Raw genomic sequence first — 23,163 nt, 5'->3', positions numbered from 1 at the left:
TATAGTAGTATCTATATGAAGTGATATGTTATTAAAAGGATATCAGATATGTATAGAAGTATGTATGTAAGGAATACAAGTACCACAGGTGGATATGCTACATACTTAAAGATTATGGGAAAAATATGTGCTTTTAATGATGAGATGAGTTATTCTTAATGTTCTTTAAAGCAATGTAATGTTTGAGCTAGCATGAATTGTTATATGATATTGATGATGTTCAAGCATGTTCTAGAATGCGAGACAATGCATAAGAGATGTATTGAATGAAATGAAAGTTTTATGAGTTATTTATGAGAATGGTTATGGGAATAATATGTGATGCAATGTATGGAATGAAGAGATGATAATAATGTATATGTATGTAATGACATGATGATAATGATGATGATGACGTATAAGCATGAAATGTGATGATGTTGGTGATGTTTTAAGCATAAAATGGAAAGATAAAGAAGGAAAATGAAATTTATGAAATGAAAGTTATTGCAATGACAATACCCTGTGTCTACCATCCCTTTCTAGTAAGGGGTTATGTACTAGATGAGGTTTTATTCAATGGTAATTCTAGAGCATGTTCCTCTTGGACATGTGATCTAGTGCAGACCATTATACTTATACGATGGTAATTCTAGAAAATATTCCTCTTGGACATTGGTGTAGATCATTATACTTATATGATGGTAATTCTAGAGCATGTTTGTCCTAGACATATGGTCTAGTATAGACCCTTATACGATGGTAAAGGTAATTCTTGAGCATGTTCCTTCTGGACATGTGGTCCAGTGCAAACCATTATACGATGGTAATTCTGGAACATGATCCTTTAGGGCATGTTGTATAGTGCAGACCATTATACGATGGTAATTCTAGAGCATGTTCCTCCTGGACATGTGGTTTGCACCCTATTGGATATATGTGTCCATAAATCCGGTTCAATAAGGTTCGACCCGGGTTTGGGTTGGACAGCCATTATCATATGGTTGTCGCATTGGGTATGCCTAGACATGTATGATGTTAGGGTACGAATACAAGTACTCACATGTTGATGTGCGTATTGGCGAAGAATCTTATTTTATGGATTCCCTCATATATTACTGTCAAATGTAGGTTTGGGATAGACATGTGTCACCGAGACCATGTACCTGAGAGGGCCTTGTCACTGCATGATGTGAGTGTATTCTTTGGTTCACCAATGACTGTAGTTCAAGAGAACTAAAGCCGGTGTTTTGGGAATACGTAAATATTATGTGAGTGAAAGAATCACTCAACATGGTCTCCACTGCTCGATTGAGGAACATCACGGGAAGTTAGTCTGTGGATGGTCGGATTTGAATCAAGATCCTACACCATTTTGTTAAATGGTTTTTGCAAATCATAATATTATGTGTAATTATACCACACCCATGGATATTAGAGCCACCTTTCTCATCCATGTATATCATATAATTAATGTTTGATGCAATAGTTATGTATGGGATGCAAGTTGTTAAGATTCTTTCTTGAAATTTGTTAAGGTTTCTTATTTTTATTTTGGAATCAAGATTCATTTATGGATGGTTGCACATGGGTAGTTATTTTTCCAATCATTAGGTTGTTATTCTTTGTAACAACTTACCCATGTATGTTAGTTAATTTAGCCATGGTTTTTGTAAAACCTAGTTTTCCAAATTTTGAAAAATTGTATCTAATGCAAGGGAAGAAGAAAATATATTTTTTTTTAGAATATGACATGTGGGGGTGGAGCGCACACTGCCAGTGTCACTCCCCAAACCCCGACCCCCTAGGAGGATCCGATGGTTGACCCGAATACCCGAAGTATTCAAACACCTCTAGGATCCAGATGCAGTAAATATAAGTTACAAGCAAAATAAAGTTTAACATATAAACATGATTTCATTGTCAGGGTGCGCCCAAGTTGTAATATTTACATAAAGCTCCAGTTGCAGTGTCCACATCCTAGTCCCTACATTCAGATTACATTTATACACAGTACCCCAAAAAGGAAGAAGGTAACCTATCTAGTATTTACAATGGATTTTCATCCATCAAAAGAATGTAAGGGAAAAACAAAAGAAACAGAAAGGTCGGTCTACATCACTAGTCCCGATTCTCCCGGGACACCTTGATCGTCTTGATAATAGGGGTCACACCCCTTTTCCGTCCAAACCAGTATACACACCATTACCGTAATCTTCTGCCACGAAGTTATCCTCCCAGCCACCATGACATCCACTTGTAGGTTCATCTAAAAAGAGGAAATTCCACAGGGGTGAGCTCCACCGAGCCCAGTAAGTAAAGGATAGACCACACACAAGCACATTCACACACAAAGCAAAAATCCTATATGCATGGATTCAATTTTAATCTTAATTACACCTAACAAAAAAATGCCTAAGTCACTAAGTCTGTGTTACTCAACAACTCGGGAAAACTTTCTCAGTTCCTTCTGCACCACCCCGACAACCTCAATTGTTGTATGGATGTTAAGTCTACCCCTAATTGGCTGGAAATTTTGAATAAAGGACAGAAACCTCTGGCCAATCATCCAAACACCCTGTGGAGCATCACTCTAATAGCTAAACCACTGAGAATGACCTCCTACATACGTGCCAGAAGATGGATTGCAACTCCATGCAGTTGCACTGCACACAGCATAATGTACAACATAAATCCCAGGTATTCTCTCTGCTATCCATAAATATGGGGCCCATACCTATAAAGATGTTTATTGGACCCTGGGTAAGATGTTGGTGCAACGCCCAAGCCCTAGGCCAAGCCCCTGCGCAAGCACAGAGGAATTACAGCTTTGCTGTATTCTCTAGGCAATGCATTGGGCTATTGGACCTATCACCCAATGAATCGCCCAGAGTGGCTGAAATGGTTATTTTGGACTCCAAACATGTGGGGACCATCCATATAGACTATGGACACCCCTAGGGGTAGATGGGAATTTTAGGAACCATTACCTACCCTCAGACCCCTGTGGACCCCACCTGAGTTGCCAGAATGGCCCTAAATCAGTTTAAAAATACACTCTGGAGGAGGGAGTTGGCAGCTAAACTGACCCCAGTGGGGCCAGCATTATAAATAGGAGGGGGGGCAATACCAAATTTTGTTTACTGCCCCCAGCTCTAAATAGAAAGGAGAACAAGAGAGGAGAGAAAGGAGAAGAAGAGAAGAAGGAAAGGAAGAAGAAGAGAAAGAGAAGAGGGAGAAAAGGGGAGCACTGCCTTGCATCCATCTCAGTTCCAGCAGCTCACCCACCTCAGGTATATGTTTACAACTCCATATGCTGCTGCTGTTGTTCCCTATTTTCTCTTTTAGATCTCTGCTCTGTGGAGGTGAACCTGGCCAAGGACAGCCCAGAACACCTGGGGGCTGCCTTGTGCTGCCTCAGATCTAACATGCAAACCTATTGCATGTAAGATCTGAGCATTATACATATGTTATACCTATTGTTTTATATCTGAGACTGAGATCAATCTCTGTGCCAGACTGCACTGCCTAGTTGCACCCAGAACAGGCAGTCTGGGCTTAGATCTGTGCATACAAGCTAGCCCTTGCTTGGATTTATGTAGGAATAACCTATTGCCATGATTTCATACATAAATCTGTCCTTGCATGTAGCCCAAAACATGGCCTTGAGCTGGAACACAGCTGGGCTACTATTCTCTGAGCTGACTGGACAGCTCCTGGCTTCCAAATGGTGGATCCAGGCCATGATCCCTAAGGACCAATGGATTCCACTCCAAATGGGGCCCAAAACCACCCCACATGCATTTAGGATCGATCTTGGCACTACCCATGCAGAAAAATCTAAGAATTTGAGCCTATTCACGCCTTAAACAGGCTCTAGGCGATGCACTAGGCGATTACCCTATCACCCAGTGAATCACCTAGAGAATTAAAAAGGGTTGTACTGCTATCCTGTCTCTGTGGGCCTTCACCAGTGGGCCATATACAGTATGAGGAGATGGTAAATGACCAAAATACCCCTATTCACATCTCTTCATTGATATTCATACCTTGGGTACCCAAGTGGGTCCCATAGGGCCTGGTAACCCTGCCAGAGATGGTCCAGCTGAACTGCTAACCTGAGGACTGATTTGTAAGGCTATCAGGACTATGTACCATTAATTACACTGGTAAATACCAGATTTGACCCTGATCCACATCTCCGGATGATGCACTGGGACATGGACCCGAAGGGCCAGTGCAAGACCCGGAGAATTCCAAGTGATACCAGACTGAACATCGAGTCAAACCAGTGAGCCTAGACCAACACTAGGTTATCCAAAATAGCTTTGATTAATTAAATAATATATTTCTAATTTATTACTTTAGGATTTGATCCCGCGGTCGAGGTGCACTGTCAAACACCAGCCGGAACTGAACCAGTAACTGAACCTGTAGGACCAGACCAAGGTGAGTGAAATATCATCGTGTATGTAAATGTAACATGATTAATATGCTGAATTGAATCTTAACACATTGATACTATACAGTACACTAAAATTATAAATCTGGAAATTTGAAACCAGTATTATGTTGACTGCTAGAATTTATGGTTGAATACTGTATGCTGTATGTGATTGTTAGACTAGATGTCGTAGCTGGCTTGGAAATGAGGCCTATGGTAGCCCATAGAATGGGATGCCGTTGACACCACCCGACTCATACAATGCCATATAGACATGGGGTTAGAGTTTCGTCACCCGTGCTACGCAACCTTGCCAACAGGGGTTAAGGTGTTGGATGCCTGTGGGAGTGACCATATGAATGAGAAAAGAAAAGAAAAGAAAAGAAGGGAAAGAAATGTGATTGCACTAAAAAGGAGATTATGGGCTATAAGCTAGAGAAAAGAAAAGAAATGAAAAGAATGGATGCTTCACAGGTTAATCACAGAGGGCTGGTCGGGCTGACCTTGGTGATTGATACGGGAGCTGACTGGTCCTCTCCAACAACTCAATGGGTGTATGGCGGGAAGGGGTTAAAAGCCTGCATCAGGGATACATGTATTGGGGATTGTAGTAGCACTAACCTGCCGTAGTTGTGATGTTAGGTGGCTAATAAATAATTGAACTGCATCTCATGTAGGATCCATATGGTTGTATTTGCATGTGCATGCATGATGATGTTATCATTCATGGGCTCGGTGGAGCTCACACTCTGTTATACATGTTTTCTGTTAGATGATTCTATAGGTGGATGTCACTATGACGGGAAGGCTTATTACCCGGAGGAGAGCCATGGTGGTTATGACTATATTGGTGTGGACCCAGACAGAGGTCATACCAATGGTGCGAGTATTCTCGGTGACTACTGAAGATGACCCATGAAGGGTGTTGTTGTTGATGCTTTTTGTCTTGGGAACTCCTTTTTATTTTTTACAGGAGTTTTTCCCCATTTCATCTTTTAGATTTCTTCTTTTTGGGGCTCAGGTTACCTTACCCTGTATATATTTCTTTTGTATATGGTAGATATAGGTTTTACTGTTTTATCTGTGGGTGTGAGCGAGGGAATGATCAAAGATAATTATGTATATATCATCATTTCCTGTACTGCTACACTTTTTAAATGCTTTAATGTAATTATAGCTTTTCCGTAGCACTCTGAGTTTTACATGATGTATTATGGTAGATGTATATCTGTGAATGGATTAACTGCTTCTAGATCCATAGCATTTGGTGGATTGTTGTCATGCAATTCGGGTCACCTACCTAATCCTCCCAAGGGGTGGTTTAGGGTGTGACAGAGCTTGGTATCAAAGCGAGAAGCTCTTTCTACATTCACAGACAGCGGAATAGGAATAATAAATTGTAAGAAAATAAAATATATAATAATTAAAAGCTACAGGGGGTAAATGTAAATAAAAGACAAACACATAAATTGAACATTAGTAAAATTAATTGGCAGAAGCCATTACATAAGTTTAGTGGAAGTACTACTTCCAAATACATCTACTGGAATAAAAGAAAAACTACATAAACCATGATAAGAAAAAAAAAAAAAAAGATAGAACTACATCAAGTTAGGCTAAATATGAACTCGTGTTGGAAGGCTACTCCTGGGGAGGTATGTCGCTCGGCGAAGGCTGAGTTTGTCGGGAGTCGACACAATAATAGGAGTCTCAGAAGTCTACGCGCTGCTCCACAGAACCTACTCTCCCCTCTAGGGAAGTAAAGCCCTGATCCATCCGTATCGTCATTTGTGTAAGCTGGGTGTGGAGGCCTTGAAACTGTGCCATCATGTCAGACCACCCATAGGACTTCAGCACCTGGGAACTAGTAGCACCGATCAGCACGTAGGAGGGTAAATTTGTAAACTGTGCCCCAGTACCCTCTAGATTACCCTGCTCATCTAAGCCAACCTCCTGCTCCTACTCCTGCTCCTGCTCCATCTCCATCTCCTCACCACCCTCAGGATCACTCTCAGACTCCCCCTGTATCTTCATCTTCTGGATCAAGGTCTTGCTAATAGGTCTTGACCTGTCCCCATCCATATACTCTCCAACTAGAGGAACACCAAAGTACTAAAACACTAGGGTTAGGAACTTCCTATAGGGTACGTTCCCATCAGACGGGTTCTGAGTATGATAGAGCATCACCTGCATCAGCAAATATAGGAGGTTGATCACCGGACCCCCCTTACCAACCCCCAATGACAATAAGTAATATAAGCCCGGAGCATAGAAATACTCCCCTGGTTACCGCCCTTTGGACATATGTTGTAGGAGATGCATCTGCTAATGATCCTAGGTGTAGGCTTGTAGTCAGCCTCAGATTTCGGAACCCCATCCTACCCAGTCAAAGCCTTGTACACTAGCCTCCTGGTCTCTGGAGAAAACATATTAGAGATATCTACCCGAGGCTTGTGATAGCATCTATCACCTGTGTTGGGCAGTCCCAATATCTCTGCTAAGATGGCAGGGGTGAATATCATGTCAACTCCTTTCACCCTGCTCTCCAACCCAAACCCTTGCACCCCAGAGGCTGGTACAAGACTGCATTAAAAGTATCAAACTAGGTTCGGGTAGCATGGCTGTGTGGGTGATAGCATTGATGCCCAGCCTAGGGCATTAAACCTAGAATACAACCCATATTGGTCGAAGTCATCCACCTGCACCATCCTCCCATTCACTATATTTTTGGACTTAAATTTTGCCCAATCCTTTGAGTGCTCAAACCTAGAGAACCAAAACCGATCAATTAGGGCATAAAAATCTGTAGTTTTAACCAAAAAGATAAGAAAAACTATGGACAGCAGTTCAAAATAGAAGAAAAGCGTGAGGAACTTACCCTAGATTCGCGTAGGTGCACGGGGGACCCGTGAAAACACGTGGATCTAGTGTAGAAATAGTCAAGGAAGTCTTTGGAGCTCTGCCCTAGGGGTTTGGGAGATTTAGGAGTGAAAATGATAACTCTTGGACTAAAATAGCCTGGGCCCCAATTCTCTGGGCGGTGCGCTGGGTGATGGGGCCTAACGCCCTCAGAACCGCCCAGAGAATGAAATTTTCAGCAGCTTTGAACTAAACACTTATGGACTTGTTGATTCCACCCTAAAATAGTATGATTAACATAAATACGACATTCAAATAATTATGAGAATAAAATAAAATAAATAATAATAATAATAAAATAATAATAAACAATCATGAATAAATAAAGTAGTATTAAGTAAGACTGTATAAGCGTATACAAATAAGATATAAAAAAAATATACTAATAAGTGATTTGAGGAAATAGAATTTCCTTTTTATTAGATGGCTTGATTTAAATATAGTTTATATATTTGAATATTTAAATGTTATATGCATGTGTGTACGAACCACTGTATGAGTGATGCTTTGCAAACTTGAACATAGATACATAGGCATGTTGAATTGTGTGGTTGTAGAATCTTGGGAAGCTTAGGCTTTACCTAAAATTTTGTGCCTATAAGTAAGCCCTATCATGCCCATAGCCTAGCCCAACAAGGATTAGACCTAATAGGCTTCCGAGCAAGATGAGAACCCCGCAGGTACTTAAACACTACATGCAACCTCGAGCTGACCTATTTAATTTCTTGTCTATGTTACTTAATTTACCTATAGTGTCGCACTTAATTTTAAATTAAGTAGCCATAGTGACCTGATACTTAGAAATTCTCCATGATAGGACCTTGTTGCGTTGTTCGGGCTTGGAGACCCCAGCAACATGCTTTACATTAGATGACTGAGGAAGAGACTAGCTTGGATACGAGAGATACAGTCCCAGGCCGAGAACCAATTGGTTGTCTACTTAGCACTTACAGATATTAGTGGACCCGAGGGTCGAGCCATCTACCTTTCCCTAGCTGACAGGGTTAGGGGTGACATAGGATACCTTTGCGTGCAGGCTCTTATCACCAGGACGAAGTTGGAGAGACTTGCATGCTAGACGCAGGTATAAAATTAAGAAATTTATGTTTAAAATAAATTTTCAACATAATATCATGTATAACATATCACAGCATAAAGCACCCCTCAAACATAAAACAAATAACACAAACAAGACATTAAATAAATAACACACCTTACTGGGATGATAACATGATTTCACTGGAACTGTGGAATAGGTAAAGTACATGTGATAGTTAGAAATTATTTGTTGACCTCGTTAAGAGTGTTAGAGATATTGAACGTGTAGCTTCTTCTAGAAAAGCAATCATGGTCAACACTAGATCCAACCGAGGTGGTCGTCGAGGAAGATGCCCTCAAAATGTCCCGGAAGTTGAGCTGCTAGACAGAACCGAAGCTCAAAATTTTGAAGTGTCGGCTACCTTGTCGGGGGTACCAACGGCTGCCCAAGCTACTGCCGCTACACCTCAGCCAGGTATAGCAACTAGAGAGGTGAATACTTTCATGACCACCATGATGTGGACCACGCAACAACAATAGGAGCTACTGGGCCAAATGTCTACATAATTTGCGGTCATGATGCAAGAGCGAGCAGTACCACCGCCACCACCCAACCGGCCAATACTTTTTCCATCACCTGTGCCTCAACACCTAGCGGAAAACTCTACAGCCAAGGTGATAGAGAGATTCAAGAAACTCCAGCCAAATGTTTTCCAAGTTAACTTTTGAGGCAATGCAGCTGGAACAATGGATTAGTGCCCTGGAAAAGGCATTCAACGTGCTCGAATGTATGGATGCGCAAAAGCTGATATGTGTAGGTTATCAGCTACAAAATAAGGCTGAAGCATGGTGGAAGCCCACCAAGCCTAATCTCAAAGCCGCTCATCCAAACCCTACCTGGGAACAATTCAAAGATGTTTTCTTCAAGAACTACTTCCCAGAGAGCTTTAGGGACAGAAAGGAGCTGAGTTCTCTACACTTGTGCAAGGAACCAAGTCAGTGTTGGACTACCAGCAACGGTTCGAAGATCTATTCCACTTTGCTCCGGAACACCTGAAAGGGGAAGTCAGAAAGATGAAGAAATTTGAGAAGGGACTCAAACCAGAGATCGGGTCCGTCTTATCAATTATGGATATTCAGGATTACACTCAAATGGTCGACAAGGCGAAGACTATGGAAGACAGGTTGAAAGAGAAAGAGAAAGAGACAGCTACAACGTCGCCCAGATTAGGCAAGAGGCCAAGCAACTACTAGAACTTCGGCTGGCCGAATAAAGTTTTCCAAGGAGCTAGTTCGAGCCCTAATCCGACTCCGTATCATAGGCCAGGTGTAGGCCAGAATCCTTTCCGCCCCACTTATAACCGGCCTACCCAACCAATTGCGAGTCAAACGACAACAGCAGCTTTGCCAGCCCAACCTGCTACTAGCCAAGTGAACCAAGCCTCATCATCGGCCGTGCTATAAAATAGATGCTACATGTGCCACAAAGTGGGACATATGGCTAGAGAATGCATGCACCGCGGATATAACACCTACTCGCCAAACCAGTCCCATGCTCGACCTTTTTAGCCACAGGATAATCGAACTCGAGGATAGGTATTCGCGTTGACTAATGAAGAAGCGGAGGCGAACCCCAAAGTAATGACAGGTAAGTCCACTGAACACTACTAAATTATGGAAAATACCTTGGTACCCTGATTGTCTCATCCATCCCCGCACGAGTGCTATTTGACTCGATGCATCCCACTCTTTTTTTTCCACCACCTTTGCGAGTAGGATGACTGTACAACCAAGAGACATTGGGCATGATTTAGTAGTCAATACACCGATCGGTAGTGTTGTGAGCCTGAAGAAAGTCTACGACCCCTGTTCGATAGAGATTCGTGGGAAGAACTTGGTCGCACCGTTGATCAAGTTCGATATGAAGGATTTTGACGTGATACTAGGCTTGGATTGGCTATCCGCCTATGGAGCAAACGTCATATGTGCAGAGAAGAAGATCACATTCAAGATAGATGATGGCTCAGTTTTTACCTACCAAAGTGAACCGATGAGGAAGACCAAGAGAATAACCTTATCCGCCCTCCAGGCGCAGAAGTTGCTGGATGACGGGTGTCAAGGCTATTTGGTCATGGTAATGGATACCGAGGCAAAGATAAAGCCTTTGGGGGAGCTTGACGTCATTAGAGAATTTCTTGACGTCTTTCCAGAAGATCTAACCCAGCTACCGCCTGATCATGAGACAGAATTCATAATCGATCTAATTCCTGGTGCGGCACCGATTTTTAAGGCACCGTACTGAATGGTACCTATTGAGTTGAAAGAACTATAGGTCCAACTACAAGACTTTCTTAAGAAGGGATTCATACGACCTAGCGTGTCTCCCTGGGGTGCACCTGTATTATTAGTAAAGAAGAAGGATGGTAGTATGCATTTGTACATCGACTATCGAGAACTGAATAAGTTAACGATCAAGAATCGATACCCGTTACCGCGCATTGATGACCTATTTGATCAACTGCAGAGAGCAAGAGTTTTCTCCAAGATCGATCTTAGGTTCGGATACCACCAACTGAAGATCAAAAGCGGTGATATCCACAAGACGGCGTTTAGAACTCGGTACGAACATTATGAGTTTCTTGTACTATTGTTCGGGTTAACCAATGCCCCAGCAGTGTTCATGGGCATGATGAATAGAGTGTTCCATGATGTGTTGGATAAGTTCATCATAGTGTTTATCGACGACATTCTGGTGTACTCCAAGAGTGAAGAGGAGCATGCTCGACACCTTACCTTTGTGTTGCAATACTTGCGGGAACACCAGTTGTATGCCAAGTTTAGCAAGTATGAATTTTGGCTTCACCAGATTGGATTTTTTGGCCACATCATCACCAAAGATGGCATCAAGGTAGACCCAGACAAGGTAAAGGCGGTTCTCGAGTGGGAGACCCCAAAGAATGCCACTGAGATCCGAAGCTTCTTGGGTTTAGTTGGATACTACCATCGACTTATTAAGAATTTCTCGCGCATTTTGGCGCCCATAACAAAGCTGACAAAGAAAGGTGTAAAGTTTGAATGGAATGATGCTTACAAGAAAAGCTTCCGGGAGTTAAGGAACAGATTGGTGATGGCGCTAGTTTTGACCATTCCAGATGGCACCGGAGGGATGGTGGTATACACTGACACATCCCAGGATTGGGTGGCGTGTTAATACAGAGAGGTAAAGTGGTCACCAATGCCTTGAGATAGCTGAAGGAACATGAAAAGAACTACCCCACTCATGACCTAGAGTTGGCCACGGTAGTCTTCGCGTTGAAAATATGGCGACATTATCTCTATGGTGAAAAGAGTGAGATCTTTAGCGATCACAAGAGCCTGAAGTATTTCTTCACCCAGAAGGAGTTGAACATAAGACAGAGATGGTGGTTAGAATTGGTAAAGGACCACGATTGTGAGATCTAGTACCACCCTGGCAAGGCTAACGTAGTGGTGGATGTGTTAAGCAGGAAATCCCAAACTGCATCTCTCGCTTCATTAGTTGTAAGCGAGCAGCTAATAGAAGAAGCTCAGAAGTTTGATCTAGAGCTTATGATCAAAGGAACGGCTACACAACTAGCAGCCATAGATATACAACCATCAATTCGGGAAGAGATAATCGAAAAGCAGCCTTATATCCCCGAACTGGCCAAGATAATCTGAGAAGTGCAGTATGGTGTTCACAAGGACCTAGACTTTTCACTAGCCCATGATAGGGAGTTAAAGTTCAGAGACAGATTGTGCGTGCTTGACAATTACGAGGTGCAGGACCGAATCCTTAAGGAGGCACATAATTCACCCTATTCGATCCATCCTAGGAGCACAAAGATGTACAAGGATTTGAAGGAGTACTACTAGTGGATTGGAATGAAGTAGACCATAGCTATATACGTGTCTGAATGCCTCACCTGCCAACAGATAAAGGTGGAAAGCCTCCCTTCTTCTTCTTCTTCTTCTCTTCTTCTTTTTCTACTTCTCAGCTTTCTTTGTTTCAGTCGATTAGGTTTGTAGAGAAGTGAATAGCAATTAGGGTTTTATTTATATAGTTGGTTAGTGGGTTATTATAATGGTTTGTTTGGTTAGTGGGTTAAATTGTAAAAATTGATTTTAAAGCTGACAAGCACGTACATGGACTGATACGTGGGCCCTGCGTTCCCACGTTGTTGGGGAAACATTCTAACTAGATAATTGGGATGCGGCGGTGATATCCCCGACTCAAAACACTGGGCCCTGCACTCTCGAGATTGAAATCTACTGTGACAAAAAATCTCAGGTCAATGTAGTACTCAACCATGCCATCGACCAGTGTTTGCTGTCCTTGTTGTCTTTGTGCCGGGACACCCGAGTGTCGGTGTTTCTCGCGTACAAACATACATATGAAAATATTTATATGACCAAAATTCCTAACACATGGTTAAGGGCACTTACCGAGAGTTATACATTTGTTTGTGGATTTCACAATAGCACGAGGAAGGTATCCGACGCTTTATCGATAAACGACACATTTTCATAAAGATTCCTTCTTCATCTTCTACCCGTTCAAACATCAAATCAATACTCCATAATGTATACAAGGCTACAACTTCGGGTTTTGGATTTGGGTTAGGTTTGGGTCAAAATAAGCCAAACTGTTACATTCTCCCCACCTTACAAAAATTTCGTCCTCGAAATTTGATGTGTCTGGGGACCTGTATAGGTGAGGATACCTTGACCTCCTTTCATCTTTTTGTCACCCAGACTTTCCTTGATTCGATGCGATTACTTCATAGTATCTTTTATCTCATATTGGCATGACTCTTTTTGTTTTGATTGTACCACCAAGGTTCAATTCTCAGAGTATACGCTCCTCAACAAGTGATCTAAATTACACTTGATTTTGGCTGATCTAAGGCTCTGCTTAATGTAAAGGCCTAATGGGAATCGAACCTTAAACGTATATTCCAAGAAATCAACTGATCAAACTATCCTCACATATTTCACCCAATAATCCATGCTTCTTATACCTTTGGGTTATGTAGTATTAGTTTATACTATCTTGTTTATGTGGTTCTTTCCTAATGAAGACTTTCACTTCAGGTCCTTCAATACCTACCTCAACATCAAAATGAATTGGAATATTGATGGAATCTCTATTGTTCAGTCCCAATGACGAAGGGGACATTCGTTGACCCATTACTCCACTCATACCTATTGTTGATTAAGGTTTTGTCCAAATCCTTCCATTCCAGTCCTTTTTATTCTTGGTTATTCTTAGTTATATTGACACCCATTTCCGTTATTATTTTTTTTGCCAAACTAAATCTCCAAATCTGTTATTTGTTCCCAATTACTTCATATACCACATACTTACTTGAATCCAATCCATAATGTTCTATCCATTTGATTCTTGGGCATATATCCTTATCGAGACTTAATCACGCATCTACGGTCTCTCACCGCCCTTCCTGAATCTAGATACAAATCTAAGATTTTCTAATGGATAAGGTTCATATACTTCATTTAGATAACATATCCATCAGGAAGCTAACCACTAATTTGTACCCTAAATTCTTTAGGAGTATGCTCATCTTAACAGCAAAATTCTTCGATATAAAGGAATATGACGCACCAGAATCAAACAAAACTTAAGCAGTTGAAGATGCTATAGATAATGTACCTAGGGTTTCAAATAGAGGATAATGATGCAATCGAGGTTTGCAATTCATAATGACTACTGAATTCTATTTGCCAAGTTTCGGTTGTGCACCTGTCATCACACCGGGGTTTTCCTCGGCCTCCTCGCTGGTCAGGGCATATACCTTCCCTTGAGTTCTATTGCCTTTGGGCATAAAAGTTCGGTTAGTGGGTTGGAACTGTGAAGGCGCACCTACCCTTCGGCGAGGACAGTCCCTAGACATGTATCCAATTTGATTACATTCATGACATAGGATTGGTCCATAGGGTCGTGGATTATACTAGGAATTTGCTGGCTAAGAGGATGCCTGGCCTGCTTGACTGGTAGCCGAGCAAGGAGGTTGTGTAGCTGTCGTAGCTTGGCTTGGAGTAGGACGATTATATTGGGTGGACTGACTGATCGTAGGTCTGGCAGCTTGTGAAGCTTAATCATGGGGATTTTGATATGATCTTGGTACTCTTTGTTGTTCTGATGTGAAGGACCCAATGACTTATCACAAATATGGGTCACGTTCGACTGTCTTGAGCTAGTATAGCTAGCTTTGTGGTGCTATCCGGCAACAAATTGTGGTAGCCGGCTTCGAGGACTTGGCCCTTCTTCAAACCAGGTCTTTTGATATGTCCCTAGCACAGGCCTTAGCTAAGAGGTGGTGGCCTGCCACTCATACATTCCATCTTCTTGTGGGTGAGATAGCGATTATGCCTCTCTACTACTTCTTGTACACGGGCCTCTCTTTTGACGGCGAGGTAGTAACAGGGCACCCTGGCAGCTGGGAGTATAATGATGAGGAGCTGAAGAGGCAGCTTGGGTCTCTTCCCCCATATTAGAATGTGGTGGTCCAGTGGTTCCGACGTGAGTGGGATAAGAAGACCGTGACCGACTCTTCCAGCCGTGAGAAGCTGGATCAGCTAGAGAGGTGTTTCATCCTCTATCTCTTGGGGAACACCCTATTTAGTACCAATGGTATGAGGATCCACATCTCCATGGTGTGGTACCTTAGGGATTTGTCAAAGGTGAATACCTTCGACTGGCTAGTATAGGTTATGCCCATATGCTGAGGACACTAGATTCCTTGGCCATGCGGCACTTGGTTCATACCAGAGGTAATCCTTTATCTTTTCTTGCTTGTATCTTGTTTTGACTTGTAGATGTTTCAATAAATTGCTTGTATTATTGCCTTTTTTCCTGACTGTAGTGCTAGTGTTATGATCATTTGGGGATACGTACCCCTAGGTTGAGGGCTCGAGATAATACCTACTTTCCTAGGGCGGGGATATGGTTGGCTGACCACACCCGCCCTAAGGAAAGGAAGGTCCCAGTGCCGGTAGTGAGGGAGATGCTAGACCGACTCTCCCCTCAGGAGGTAAAATTTCTCTCTTTTGCCTGTTCTTTCTTACCCTGTGTTTGAGTTGATATTGACTTGAATGTGCTTGTATTGAAAGGTTGCGTGGCAACCCTTTGAGTCTATCGAGCTGGGTGTGTAGGCTCGGTTGGAGGCTGCTAGGAGACTTGTGCCTTGGTGCATGGTCTTTTTCGGGCCTTCTAGGTATGCATTGTACCTGGGGGATCGGGCCGATAGGCAATGGCCCAGCATTGAGAGGCCTTGCATTCCCATGAGACCTCCACGCTTCATCCTTGAGCTGGAGAGACTCTCCAAGAAGGAGATGAACTGGTTCATGAAGGGTGTCGATGCACAACCTTTCGTTGAGCCTAACTAGAGGGGACGCTACCGCGGGTATAGGGCGAAGGAGCTGATTGCGTCAGGCTCACTCCTTCGGGTCTGCAGGTGAGCCTTGAATTCTTATGTTTTTCTTCTTTCCTTTACCTTTTTGTTTCTTGGTTAATAACTTGTCTTTTGTATGCTTATGCCCCGACTGGTGTCAAGCCCTATAAGGCTTGGGAGACCACTGGTATTGCCATTGTTGGTGTTGGTACCTCAGCTCATGAGGCCACCTTATTTGAGTCAGCTCCTAGAGCGGTGCCGGCCCCTGTCGATGATACTTGGGCTAGATCATCGTCGGCACCCTCGTGTTTGAACAAGGCGTCGGATGCCTTCTTCCCAGTGCCTGGGTGGTCATTCATTTGCCAGGGCAGGGAGGTGCGTATCCCTTGACCTTCTTTGTTTGTTCCGACTTTCCATGCGGCTTCAAATTTGTAAGTGTTTTGATCTCTCTTTGAATTTGCATTTCCTACCTTATGTAATAGGCTAACTATTGATTTTGGTGCAGGTCCCTGGTTGTAGATATGATGATCTGTTGGTGATGGTTGTCGGGTTGAAGGAGCTTGTTGCCTCGCAAGCGAACAAATTCTCCAGCTGGTAAGTTGCTTCTTGCATTGTGTTGTCAACTGCATGGTTAGTACACAAATATATATGATGATGCTAATGCTTCTCATGTGATGCAAGAGGGTGACATTCTGGGGTACGAGGCGACTGCCAACCGGCTCCAGAAGGAAAGGGACCAGGCTTTAGCTGCCCCCAACCTGTCCCAGCTACAGAGGCTTTGGTGCCAGGGTCTCCTGCGATCCAGATCGATGATCCCATAGATTGTCAAGGTGGTGGGGTCAATGAGGAAAGGGAGGAGAGCGAGGAGCAAAGCGACAGATTTGAGGATGGTAAGGACGACAAAGAGGATGGTGATGGAGAAGGGTCTAATGGAGACGAGGTGGCACAGTAGAATTTTTGTTGCTTTTTTTTTTAACTTGGATGATTGAACAAATTTGGGCCTTTGTGCCCTGTAAATATTTTTTGGATGATTTTGGTTAATTGATTTTTTATCCATTTTTAGAATTTTTTATCAATTGAATGTGTGAAATTATGGTAATGTGGTGTATGGATGTGCATGTGATGTGGGATGGTCCATCATGACCCTAGGGTGTAGGATGTCATGTTGGGATGGCAAGGACCCACTAGTGTATTACAGACTGCCCTATAATGTATAAAATTGACTGAGTTGTAAAAAACACAACATCAACATCGAGCTACTGTCGACCAATAGTGAAGGGTCTCTCGACATCGAGGTGGATATTGTGAGTGTCGAGTAACATTAATTGACTGTCGAACTAACTTAGATAGTAAAGATGCACTGTTTGACTGTAAGCCACTTGAAGGTACGTGGCTTTAATTTCTTCGATCTCAATTACACTTTCATCAAAAAATTAAAATTTCATACATAACCTGTGTTTGTATTTGTGTCTTTCTAATTAATAGTTTAATTTAATAATTAATTAATGCTTGTGACAATATGTCAATAACACTCAAATCCAAAAGAAACTATTTAATCGTCTGCAACTCACTCTTGTTAGTTTTATGTTGGTCATCTCTGTCTAATTTGTTAAGCAAGCTTAAAAAAACTCAAGAAGATTAAGTAGATGAATATAACACTTAATTAGATGCCAAAGGAAGAGCAAGAAGATTCCGTGCAACAAAAACTCTATCTGGGTTCGACAGATTAATTACCCTGAAACAATTCAATGATCCTACTAGTGGATTCTTCAACAGGATGTCGAGGTCGATGGTGCCATGGTTCACTGTGGAATCGGGGTCTTTCACCGTTGACTCCGTGCTTCCAATTTTGATTTGTTTCCTTTTTGAAATGCCTTGTTGCGAGATTCTTCGATTCATCTTCCCTTCTTGGGCCCTTGCTCGCCCTTGGGCCTATATTAAGAGGCATGGGGAGTGTAGAAATCCCTTGTTCTTTCTCTCTTTGCTCTTGAGTACATGGATTCATTCCATGCTGAGAAATGATCATGAAGCCTTGGGAAGGGTGCATCTCTAGCCTTTGATGGGTATAAAGAGCATGACGCTTGCATGGAACTTGCTTGGAGGTGCTTCTCGCTATTGGATCCCAGAGGTACACGTGTTCTGCTTTGGTACAGCAGAGGTATGTCCGATTTATGAGGAATTTCATGCATGCTTTCTCTCTCCTCATCATAGTGCTATGATACATCCCTTCTTGAAGGACAATTATTCCAAAGACATCATGTCCTTCTTTGGATTGGAAAAGGGACAGCTTCCCCATTTTATGCATGATCACCGCATTAATGTTTTGGCAATCATTCGTCTCTTTGCGGGTCAACGTAGGGGTGACCATGGTTTTTTGGAGTGTAGGAAGAGAGCCTTTTGTTTTGTGTGATTGCTCAATTCCTTCTTCGCTCTGGTGTCCGTGGGGCTTCCCTTGTGCTGATGGAGGGTGTCAAGCAAATTTAGCGAGTTGGTGATGTTGTTCCTACCATCTTGGCAAAAACAATGAAGGGGCTGGACATCTTAAGTTTGAGTCATACTCCTCGTAGTGAAGACTTTACTGGTAGCCCATACTTGCTGTAGGTATTTCCTTCTTCTTGTTCTTCTTTCTTTGCCATGCGTTTAGAACTACCCTTGCTTGTATTTGTATGGTAGATTTGGCTTTGTGAGAGGCTGCAATTTATGAAACCGATGAGGGGAGACTTCAAGATTAAGCACTATCACCTCCGTTCAATAGTGATGGAGTACCACCATTAGGATATTTGGGAGCGGGCTCTTTCCTGCATCTCTTCTAACGACATCCGTTGGTGGTGCTCATGGTGGCCTATTGATGCCCCAGTGCTAAATTCGTCAGGATGTAACTACGTGCACCTGATGGGGCTGGGTCATACTTCCTTCTATATACCCAATCGATTACGTCGACTGTTTGGACTAACTCAGGATGTGCCTAGGGAATTGAAGAATTTTATCCACCGGAACAGTTGGACAAGGAATTGGTGGCAAGTATCGCAAGTCTGTGGCGATCGAAGACCATACTGAAGACTATTGGAGCTGTTGATGATGGTGGGATGACTGCTGAGTAGGAAGACTGGGTGAAAACTCAAGGAAAGAAGAAAGAGAAGACTATAAGGAGGAGGTTGACATGGGAGCATAAGGAGACTTCAAGCTCTTCAAGTTCCAAGCATTCCAGAGAAGTGGAAGAAGATGATGGTGAAGACACGGACGATCCGATTGTTTTGAAGGCAAGGATCGCGAAGTTGTAAAAGAAAGTGGAAGATTTGAGCTATTAGGATGTTTTGATTGCCAAGAGTAGTTCTTTTTTTTTTCTTTTTTATTCCTGAACAACTGCTTCTTATTTTTCTTAAAATTTTGGCATGGATCAAACTTTGAATTTATGATTGAACTTTAATTTGATTGGTTGATTTTTTTTTTTTTTATGTGACCAATCCGGATGTTATTTCACCAAGATGCCTATGTACCCTTAAGTTTTTAAGGGACCAGGTTTAACGTAGTTCCATTGTTTAGGAAACTTTAGACACAGTACTTCTTGAGCTGATCCATGTTTGTTAAGTAAGGGAGCTAAATCCCATCGAGATCCACTACTCGTGCCGCTTGGCCGGGTAATATTTCCTTGATCATGTAAGGGCAGCTCCAATTGGGCCTAAACTTGCCTCATGGATCATGTATGGGTGCTCGTTGCTCCTTAAGCACCAGATCACCAATGGATAGTTGGCATGGTACAACCTTCTTGTTGAATGTTTGTATCATCCTCTGCTGGTACTTCTTCATATTATAGATGGCACGCATCCTTTTCTTGTCAATGAGATTTAGTTACTGAAATCTAGCCTTGATCCATTCTACTTCTGGAATTTCACTATCCATCATAACCCGAAGAGAGGGTATCTTTAATTCGACTGGAAGGACTGCTTCCATTCCGTAGACCAATGAGTAGGGTGTTGCCCCAATCGAAGTTCAGATGGATGTTCTGTATGCCCAAAGTGCATAGGGTAGCTTGTCGGCCCAATCATAATGCTTGTCTGCCATTTTCTATATTATCCTCTTGATGTTCTTGTTGGCGGCTTCCACTTCACCATTAGTTTGAGGTCTATAGGGTGATGATGTATGCCTTTGAATTTTCATTTTGTCGCACAGCTTCTTTACTTCTCCTCTGAAGTGGGATCTTTGATCTAATGTGAGCTCATGAGGAACTCCATATCAGCACAGATGTTGTTACTTATGAACTTGGCCACCTTAGCTGCCGTTAGTTTGGTATAAGACTATGCCTCCACCCACTTGGTAAAATAGTTGATGGCTACCAGAATGTACTCATGACCATTAAAAGATTTAGGGACCACTTCACCGATGACATCAATGCCCAAGTGGCGAATGGCCATGGTGAACTTAGAGTGTGTAACTTCGAAGGTGGCGGGAGTATGTATGAGGTTGTCGAATATCTGACATTTGTAGCACTTCTTCACGTATTGTGCACAGTCAGCTTCCATGGTGTTCCAACAATACCCTAGTCTAAGGACCTTCTTGGCCATCATATTTGCATTCATGTGAAGCCCACATGTCTTAGTGAATTTGATCCATGACTAGTCTTGACTGTTCTTCATCCATACATAATAGTTGTACTCCGTCATATGACCTCTCATAAAGAATATCTTCAAGTAGAACGAACTGTGTAGTGTATCTTCTCAACAAACGCTTTTCTTTGGTTCTAGCATCTTTAGGGTATCGTCCTTCTGCAGACGTTGAATTTTGTTAGCACCCCCAGCGATGATGATGATCGGATGCAAATGACTGGCAATGTCCCCGAAAATCAACATCATGTCGCCTAGAGAACACCCCCACTTGTCCTGTAAGGTATACATCGTACGCATGATCCCCCCAAGATGGGTCGGGCAAGCTGTGGTGCCGCGCGGCAAGGCCATTGATCGTATCGTTAAGTGATCAAAAACAAACCCTCAAACTACAACTAGCAATATAGTGGTAAGAAAGAGATCGAACTACAGGGAACTGGAAGGTTGAATTAACTAAGACAATAAGATGGAAGTGGTGGAATTTAAATCGCAATAAATCTGAATTAAGCTAATAATAAAAGAAACAAAACTAAATTAATGAGCATATGAAGTTATGGGAAAAAGGCTATCTTTGGGGTTCGAATTCCCAATGGAATTATTATTCAATTCTGATGCATGCTTCGGTTTATTACAACCACAAGTCTAATAGCACCACAGAATGTAGAGTTTCTCCTAGGTATGAATTATCTTGACGAGTACTATCGTCCTTTGCTTAAGGGCTTGGTACGACTAGTTCGTTCAGCTGTAATTCATCATTGGTACAACCACATAAGAAAAGAATACTATTGCTCGAATGAAAGAATAATGAATCACAGAATCAAAATTCTTCAACTAAGTACATCAATTAAAAATCATCCAAGTAGGGATGAAGAGATAGAGAATACTTAGCCGCTCATGGCGTTAAGAGACAGGGGGCAACAATGGTGACGATGATCTTCCATGGAACACAATGCACAGGTGAATGGTGATGCAGTGTTGATGGAGGCAACGATTGTAGAGACGATGGTGTGGCAACTAACGATGGTGTTGATCTCTGCGCAATGATGTCCAGAAAAACCTTTGGAGGAGAAAGGAATTGGAAGCCGAAAAATTTTCCAGCGATGGAAGGGTCTGCCCCCCTTAAAAAGGAAATAATTATAGCAAAAGAAAAGAGAGAGCGTGAGAGATGGAGAGACAATCGAGAGAGAGAGAGAGTTTGTGAGGGAAATGGGATAACATCCAAGAGAGAAAGTAGTGATGGGATTTTTGGATTTTTAGGAGAGAGGGGAGAGAGTCGTGGGCAACAATTAGGAAAGGAATGGGATTTAAGGAAAAGAGATAGGAGAAAGATCACGTGGAAGGGGTTTAAAAGGAATCGGAGAGAGATATGGTGGGAGAAATATTAATTAGGAAAGATAGGAAAGAGAGGAGAGGCTTTAGGAGATATAGGAGAATGTGTGCAGCACATGGCTTCTCTCTTCTCTTCAAACTCCAATTCCCCTTTTTGCCCTTACACTTAAAATTATTCCCTTTTTACATTTTTCTCCTCCAAAACTTCTAAAATTACATCTGACCCACAAAATTAAGATCGACTTTGCATGCATCATCCTCATGAAAAATGACCAATATACCCTTGAGACAAAATTCGATGGAGCTAGGTGGGGACCACCCCCTGAACTCAAAAATATAAGAGGTCTTCATTGGGCCAGGCTTGAGTAGCATTGAACTCCTTCAACTTGGTTTTCTCAAATTAGACTCTAAAAATGCACTTGTCGTCCAATATTTCCATTATGCCAAAAATACCTCTGTTCCTTGAAAATATAGAAAAGAACCTGAATAACTCCATTCTAAGTAGATAAAAATGCAGAATTAAATGGAATAATTTCACACATAAATGTGCTCATCAAATACCCTCACACTTAGATTTTTCTAGTCCTCAAGCAAAAAGAAAATAAAGAAAACAAAAACCCTAACTCACTTTCGTAGGAATTATGGTTGCATTTAGCATGTGCAACAAGCCCTTAAACCCCTAGGTTACCCCTAGTGGACGAGTTGTGTCTCGTGAGTGTTTGCAGGGAATAAACACACTAAATTCATGATTTCGAAAATATTGCAAATTTAAACTTTGACAAAGGGTAAGAAGCACACACCAAATCCGAAACCAAGATACTCTACTTAAGATCAAGAAGGCAAAGGTACCCCTACACTTGAGCTCTTATTATCCTGTATTGATTCAAGCAACAGGTGTGCATCTTAATTAGGGAATATCCTCATATCTTCTAAACACCACTTCACCTAAGGTAAGACCACTCATGATGTCAAGGGAACCAAGGACTTAGGTTTCTGAGTATTTGTACCAAGGCAATGACATTTCTTTCTTTCTGTTTTCTCTTTTTTTTTTTAATGTCATGCCAAAACTTGGTCTCAACTCCTAACCAAAAGCTCAAGGAATCACAAGACAGACAGGTGGTCCATCCATTCAGACAAGATGGGGCTCTTATTGTTTGAGTCAAATCCCACCTCAAGATACACACTAGCTACCGTCCTCTCAATAGGGTTTTCATTACTTCAGATTAGGGTTCCTAAGTCTCTTTCTCCCTCGCTTCGCATCAAAGTAACAGAAAGACATGTAACTATTACCACAAGCCAAAACAAACATCTGCCAATCAAGCTCACACCCCCCCCCACACACTTAAATTATGCAGTGGCCTCAATGCATGCAGAAAATAAAGAACAAGGATAGTGGAGGAAAAATACCCAATAGCAACAA

The 23,163-nt window shown here is 42.2% G+C and overlaps 1 long non-coding RNA gene across 1 annotated transcript; it reads left to right on the top strand.

Moving 5' to 3' along the window:
- The first annotated feature begins 751 nt into the window (after nt 1-751).
- Nucleotides 752-17,577, top strand: LOC122639474. Its single transcript, XR_006329515.1, has 3 exons — nt 752-762; nt 9,051-9,055; nt 17,481-17,577. It is a non-coding gene; the product is annotated as an uncharacterized LOC122639474 (long non-coding RNA).
- Nucleotides 17,578-23,163: the final 5,586 nt, after the last annotated feature.

Source organism: Telopea speciosissima, chromosome 9, assembly GCF_018873765.1.
Source record: "Telopea speciosissima isolate NSW1024214 ecotype Mountain lineage chromosome 9, Tspe_v1, whole genome shotgun sequence".
Taxonomy (NCBI): Eukaryota; Viridiplantae; Streptophyta; class Magnoliopsida; order Proteales; family Proteaceae; genus Telopea; species Telopea speciosissima.
The sequence above is the reverse complement of the archived record's forward strand: the minus strand, read 5'-3'. Positions and strand labels throughout refer to the sequence as shown.